A 7536-nucleotide genomic window follows, 5' to 3' on the forward strand; every position below is an offset into this window, starting at 1 on the left:
GAAAAGAGCAAAATGAGAGAGGTTTGATGGTGAAAACCCTTCAGGTCACCACAAGTCAACTGAGGATTGTGGATCAAATAGGACAATTGAAGAGCTGAAGCCCAGTTTCACACTGAAGAGATACAACAAGAGTTAAATATTAGACTTGCTTAAGAGATTAGGCCACTTAATCCAAATGTGCATGTCATGGTCATTAGAGTTGGTATTCACATCTGATAAGTTTCTACTTTGTAATTTTCTTGCTAGGTATCATCTCTTTCCATTGTCCCTTATTTTGTTCCTCTTGTTTTGTTTGAGTCCCTTCTTGAGTTTGTTTGGTCAGAACAAGTGAGAAATGACTTCAAAATTTGCTACCAGCTTTCCAATTGCATAAAACGAATTTGGCTAGCACATCAAAGTGGCATAAGTCAGGGAAAAGTGGTATGTGCACTGAGTTGGTAACAATCAACATGCTTTGGGATTCATATGATATGCAAGGGTTCGATAAATGTCAATTCATGAGCAAAATGCAACAGATAGAGGATATTGAGATCGAATGGAGCGGATGTGTTTTTTGTGATAAGGGTTGAAAGAAAATGGGTAGTCGATAACAGGAAAGGTCTTCCAAGTTGAAATCAAAGTTATTTTTTCAAGTATAGAAGCACCCGCCTTCAAGGTTAAAGCAACAAGCTAACCACCACATTTAAACTCACAAGTTTTTTTTGTTTGAAATAGGAACAAAGCAGTGCAAGCAAGTGGGTTCAAAAACAAACAAAAAAAAGAGAAAAGAAAAGAAAGAAAAAGAAAAAAAAAAGAGAAGAATTGATAAAGGGAAGTTTCTCAAATCTTTTCCCTTACCTGTCTTGCTAGTGTGCATAAAATGTTGCTATTGCTCTTCAAATTTTTCCTCCTAGGATAAAAGGTCCTATCTGATGGATTTTCCTCCCAATAGAAATCTTAGTTTGATGAATTTTTCTCCTAAGATAGAAAACCTAGTATGATGAATCTTTCTCCTAGGATAGAAATCTTAGTCTGATGAATCTTTCTCCTATGATAACAAAAAAAAGGGACCTAGCCTGATGAATTTTCTTCTAGGATCAAAATCTTAGTCTGATGAATCTTTATCCTAAGATAAGAGACCTAGTCTGATGAATTTTCTCCTAGGATCGAAATCTTAGTCCGATGAATTTTTCTCCTAAGATAGAAGACTTGGTCTGATGAATTTTCTCGTAGGATAGATATTTAGTTTTCTTAAGTTATTAATCTTTAGTTTTCTTGAAATCAGGGGTCCCGCCTGGAGAATGGGGTCAGTTTTTACTTTAGTCAAGCTTAGTTTATAGTTTTCCGCAAGCTCAATCTTAAATCTAGGAGACGCACTTTCTAGTTTGGGTCATTCAGGTTCTATTCTTAGCAAACACATTTGCTAGTCAAATATTCTTGGTTTGATTCACAGGAGATGCACATCCCAGTCAAGTCTTTAGTTTTACTCTCATCATTGCATCAATAGCATAAGTGATTTACAGTTTTAATAACAACTCACAAATCTTCCTAGTGCAAACTGGGGCAGAAAATTTTGTTTGTTTTGTTGTTTTGATTGCAGGCACTCACCTGAAGAATGAGGGAATTTGTTTGGGAATTATTTCAAGTTTTGGCAATCAAGCGCCCACCTGGAAAATAAGGGAATACAATTCAAGTTTTAGCAATCAGGCGCCCACCTGGAGAACAAGGGAATACAGTTCAAGTTTTAGCAATCAGGCACCCACTTGGAGAACGAGGGAAGTTATTTCAGAATCCAATTCTAGTTAGAAGTAGCAGAAGCTTACGGCAAGAATGCGAGTCAATAGTCCGAGATGATCAACAAAAATAATCTCAATATAGAATTGAAAAAGTAAAAAAAAGAAAATAAAGAAAAGAAAAGGGAAGTGAATCCAAAATGCAGAAGCTGAGACAAGAGGTGGATTGCTCAAGACATGACTAAAGTCACAAGCATGGTGTGTCCGGTTTTGATTCGAAAAGCTGAAGAAGAATGAACTAGCACCTGCAACTAGCAAGCGTCAAGGTTCAAATCTAAAGTCTGCATGAAGAACCATTCTAGACTCAAGATCAAGCTTCAGAAGACTTATAGATAGGAATCATGTAACTCATAGTTGACATGCTTAGTTAGTCTTTTTCAGTTTTTTATTTTAATGTAATAAGAGGACTGCGGACCGGCACCTCGACCGGCTCTCCACCTCAGTATACTCCATCACATCATTCACTTCTGAACTACATGTGGCCTGATTCCTTTATAGCCAAGGATATGTAGGCAGCTCAGATACCAGGGCTCGGTCACATTCTCTTCTTTTTTCTTAGTATTTGGTCTCTCTAAATAAGGGTCGGGCCAAAAAACCTATCTTGTCGTTCTTTCTCTGAAAACTCTTCGTGTTTCCAGTCAAAGAGAGGCAGTTGTAGACATGTAAATTTTGACCCTTCCTGAGTTTTTACTCACTTTAGCTTTTAGATATTTAGTTTAGGCCTAATATCGCTATTTTACCTAGTTTTAACTATTTTACCTAGTTTTAACTATTTTACTTTATTTTAAGAACAAAAATTAAAAATTACAAAAATAGTTCCATATTTCTCTACTTAATTCATGTATTAGATATTTTTAGAAGGATATGTTACTTTGAACTTATTTTATTTAAATATAATCTTTGAAAATACCAAAAATAGTTTCAACTTTATTTTTAGTTCTATTTTAAATATAATAGTTTATTATAATAATTTCAACTTTAATTTTTCGTTTTACTTGTATCTTCTTATAAGTATTTTTAGAAGTAGATTTTGTAGAATTCGCAAGAGGCCCAAATTGAATGTTGCAAGAGGCTCAAATTAGACAACCCACACCCAAAACCCATAAAACCCCTAAGTCTTCATCTTCCCCAAGAAACCTAGAGACTAAAAAAACAACCAAAAAACAGGAATAATGGTTGACGACCAAACTCGACCGCCCAGCAGCATCCTCTTCACCAACGCCTCCAGCCGCCGGCTACCACCTCAAAAACCACCGGAAATCAGCAACCTAACACCCATGTAACCTAAGCAGCGAGACCACCACCCTAAGTAGACCAGCGACAAGAACAACCTCCCCCATCGTTGCTTCTTCTTCTCACCTTCAAATTCGCCGGAATCCGCCATCCTTCAACACACCCCAATCTAATTCCTCATCTCTTCTTAAAAAAACAAAAAAAAAAGAACCCAAAATAGAGAGACGAGAAAGAAAAGAAAGAAAAACAGAGGGTCAAAACAAACGTTATTCTTTACTTTCAAACTCAGATTTTAGTTTTCTTGAAATTCAAAAGCTAGGAATTTTGTTTCTTCATTTTATTTTCTTTTTGATTTCAGGTTTGGTTTAGAAAATTATGGTATTTGCTTGAGATTTGGAAGTTTGCTATTTTGGTTGTCGTTTCGAGTAAGGCTGATAGTTGATGTTGGAGTTCGCAGTTTTCGGACCAATTTTGTTGTTGCTTAATCAGTCGAATTTTACGCTCAAGTTTTATATCAGTTGATCTTCAAATCTGCACATTGAGGTCCACCCTTCATCCCTGTTTCTTTTATATGAATTGACCTTCACTTCACTGAATATTTTGTGATTGGATATTTGAATAATTCTATTTGTTTTCATTAATTATGTGCTTCTGTCAGTAGTATATGGACTTCTCACCCACTCATGAATTGTTAGGACATGATTTTTGGGAATTAACTTTTAAGGAAAATGAGCATGAATTTGAATTCGTCTGTTACTTAATTTCTTTTATTTTGTTTCTCTCTTCACATCATCTGCTAGTAGCATGTTTAGGTCCGCTAGCAATTGGGTAAGCAAACCTTAGGATTTTGTTAGTTTTGAGGCGAGAGGTCGTTCCCTTAGTTAAATTTATCCAGGGAATGCCCCAAAGGATTTGTATATATTTTTATTCTGGGTATGCCCCGAAGTATTTGTATTTGGAGGCCGAAAGTAGAACTCATAGTATTTTATTTTTATTTTATTTTTTATTAGGCGGGGACGACCTCGAGCCTCGTGTGTGTTTATTTTGCTTTTACATGTTTATTTTTACCTCAATTTGAATATTCTAAAAACCAACTAGATCGAGTACGCAACTGTGACCTTTCCGGGACTCGGGGAATGCCTAACACCTTCTTCCTGAGTCAAATGAACCCCCTTATCCTGAATCTCTGGTGCAGACTTAGTTTTGGAGTCTAGAGTGTTTTAAAAGGAAAAATCATTTCTAAAAACGGTGACCTGACACACCGAAATCAAATGTCAGGTGGCGACTCTGAAAAGTATTTTTGAACACAAATTTTTGTCACTTTCTAATTGGAAATCCCTTTTGAGCTTTACAAATCTTTTTATTAATTTTAAAGGGGTTAGTGAGGTTAAAAAAGGGGTGTGACATATAAAATATAATTTTTTTAAATGGTGTGAGCACGTGATTTTTGTTTACGCAACAATCACTCCAAAAGAAATAAAAATAATGGCAAATGGTCTTGCTGTACAAGTTTTGGATTTTACGTGGCATTCTTGTTAGTTATTTGTGATCTTGTTCGTTTTTTTTTTTACAAAATACAAAAAAAATGTGTGTCGTGTATAGTTGGACCATAATCCGGTTATTAAAAGGAAAATCACAAAATATGCATCTTTTGTCCTATTTGTTGCCTTGACGTGATTTTACCTACTTTAGATATTTTAATATGTGTGTAATAATTACATTAAGTGTTAATTAATGGTGTTTAATTTTTATTTAACTAGGTTTTGTGTTTAAAAATTAAAAATAAAAGAAAAAGGGTGCAAATGGGTTTAAACTCGGATTGGGCCCATTTTTCTTTTAAAACCTGAGGCCCAAAAGCAGCCAGTCCGAATAGCCCATCTCCAGGCCACCAAAACGACGTAGTTTGACACCAAAACTACGTCGTTTCAATGCCAATCCATCTTGACCATCAAACCAAATTGATCCAACGACCAATATCACATACACCTACCCGTTTGTTTGGACCCGACCCATTCCACCCGGACCGACCCAACCCCCTTTAAGTTGAAACGACACCGTTCTTCACCAGCTGAAAGATCCTGGCCTTTCATCTCACTCCATCCGACGGCCAGGATTCGATCACTCATTTACTATATAAGCCCATTCCTTTACCCCACGCCCCTAGCCAGACCCCCCCTGCCCTTTAGGTCGTCTCTTTCACCGACCCCAAACCCCACGAAACCCTAGCCGCCCCCTTTCCCCTCACCATTAATCCCGGCGGCATGGACGCCGGTGACCCCCACCTTAACACCATAGGACCGCCTCACCACCCTGAACCTAGATCTGTGTTCCTTTTGCTTCGAATCAGTCCCTAGGCTCTCGAATCTTCATTTGAAGATTCGAGCAGAACTCCGATCTACACCGATCTACCCCAGTTTCACACCAGACAGTCCCCGGACCTCCCTCGTGACCAAACCATGCTTGGTTTGGTCTGAATCTAACCAGGGAAACCTAGATCCCAAATCTACCCTTAGGAACCCTAGAAGTCCTGATGCCTGGTCTGTGTCCGTCTGAACTAAATGATTAGGGTCTAATGGACCTTAATCGAAGTGTTCTCAGTAGAGAACACTTCGATTAAAGTCCATTCAACCCCAAGAAAGATCGATTTCAAATCCGAGCTGGGGTTTTCTGATTTTTCAAGGCTTTAAGGTAATTTTTGTTTTCTTTATCAATTTATTTTGTCTGTTATAATTGAATGTCTGTTCATATGTCCAAATGTTTTGTTTAATTTATGTTATTGAATTTTTTGACGACTGTTGTTGTCCACCTTGCCCGGACCTCTATATTTGGCCAAGTTCTTTCCATTTACTGATCATGTGTATGTGTGTAAGCTGTACAATCAATTGAACTTAAATTTGATTGATTAATTAATTCCCCAGTACAACTTTTGCTTAGTCAGTGCAATTTGAATCGCATATTGATACTGTTAGATTTCTGATCATTGGCTATTGTTTGTATATGTTATAACTAGTATAGTCGATTCGATACGTGTCGTCGATTGGTTTCAGCTGTTTGAACGATAACAATTTGATCTGTTTCTTGCTGAACTTTGTTTGAATCAAATTGAGAATCGAGTATAGCTACTTATAGTTGTTAATTTGAATCAGAAATTTAAGGATTTTCGTTTGTTAGCTGCAGTCTGAATTGGTGGCATGTGCACTTGTGCATAACATGTGCATAAAGGCCCTTTTTGAGATGGAAAATAACTTGACAGCATGTGCTGTCAGGGCATATTCAGGCTGCCCACACCCTGAGTTGTTTAAAAAATAATAAATCATATCTAAGTAAAAGAAAGTCAGGGAATATCATGGGAGGGTTCTACTTTTAGAAGGTGAGTGGAAAAACAGCAGAAAAGAGGAGGGTTCTGATGTGTTTAACAGGCTGTGAATAGCATGATGTTAGGCTATAAAAAGAGGCAGAACTTCCATTAGTTAGGGACTGGATTTTTAGACAAACAGAGATACAGAGAGAGATACCACAAAGACAGGCATATACAGACATACATTGAGTGAGAAAAACACAGATAGAGAGAGAGCAAGAAATAGAAAAATACAGACAACAATCAGAAACTGTTTCTTCCTATTGTTGTTTGGATTTCACTTGTTTTCAACCTGTTCAATCAATTCCGATTCTTCCAAGTCTTAACTAAGTTTACTGGTTGGGTTGCATTGGTTTATTTCCTGGATTTGGTCTGCCTGGAGTTCTGTTTCTACTACACTGTTTGCTGCTGTTATTTTTGCTACTTTTTCCCTCGGCTATAGTTGCATCTTGCACTGGAATTTGTTCTGCTGCTACCTGTTGTTACTGCTGCTGTTTGGTGTATGCTACTTTGCTCTACTGACTTCCCTGCTTCTTCAATTGTAAGCACTTCCCAGGTACACACTCGAATCTCTACTGATGTAACACTAAAGGCATGAAATGAAAGATGCAAAGGAGCCTGGTCATTTGCTGCACTTACAACTTTTTTAAATGTGTTTAGGCTTGTGTAACTTTCAGTTTATAGCTCATTAAAAGATACATTTGTGCAATATGTACTTAATAGAAGTTTAGTCTATTTAACACTATGTGGTTATAGTTGTTAAGTTGTCTGTATGACGAGGAGTGCGTGTGTGTTTAGTATATCGGCAGTTAAATCTCAACTTCTATTCTTGTTCCCTAACATGTAAGGCAAGATGCTTTTTAATTCGACAAAAAGACTCATCATAATTCTGAATCGTTTAAACTAACTCTATCAAATTGGGTCGCGTTAGGCAGTTTATAGGATCACGTCTGAATCCCATTGGTAGTAGCTTATAGTAGTCAATGCTGTTAATCTGTTTAAAAGGTCAGTTTGAATTAAAATGAAACAGACGCCTAGGGTGAGTTTAGCATGATAATTGTCTTGTATGCAATTTCTTTTATCAAACTGAAAGCATGTCCAATAAAGCACAAAATTTTTCCACCTCGCAGAGAATTAATCCAATAACTAATAAGAGGCCAAATTGGCCAAACA

At 37.0% G+C, this 7536-nt stretch overlaps 1 long non-coding RNA gene across 1 annotated transcript; it reads left to right on the forward strand.

The window, feature by feature from the left end:
- Window positions 1-2827: 2827 nt before the first annotated feature.
- LOC107830596 (uncharacterized) lies at window positions 2828-7183 on the forward strand. Its single transcript, XR_001658174.2, has 2 exons — window positions 2828-3548; window positions 6920-7183. It is a non-coding gene; the product is annotated as an uncharacterized LOC107830596 (long non-coding RNA).
- Window positions 7184-7536: the final 353 nt, after the last annotated feature.

The sequence above is a fragment of the Nicotiana tabacum genome, chromosome 6 (genome assembly GCF_000715075.1).
Source record: "Nicotiana tabacum cultivar K326 chromosome 6, ASM71507v2, whole genome shotgun sequence".
Lineage (NCBI taxonomy): Eukaryota > Viridiplantae > Streptophyta > Magnoliopsida > Solanales > Solanaceae > Nicotiana > Nicotiana tabacum.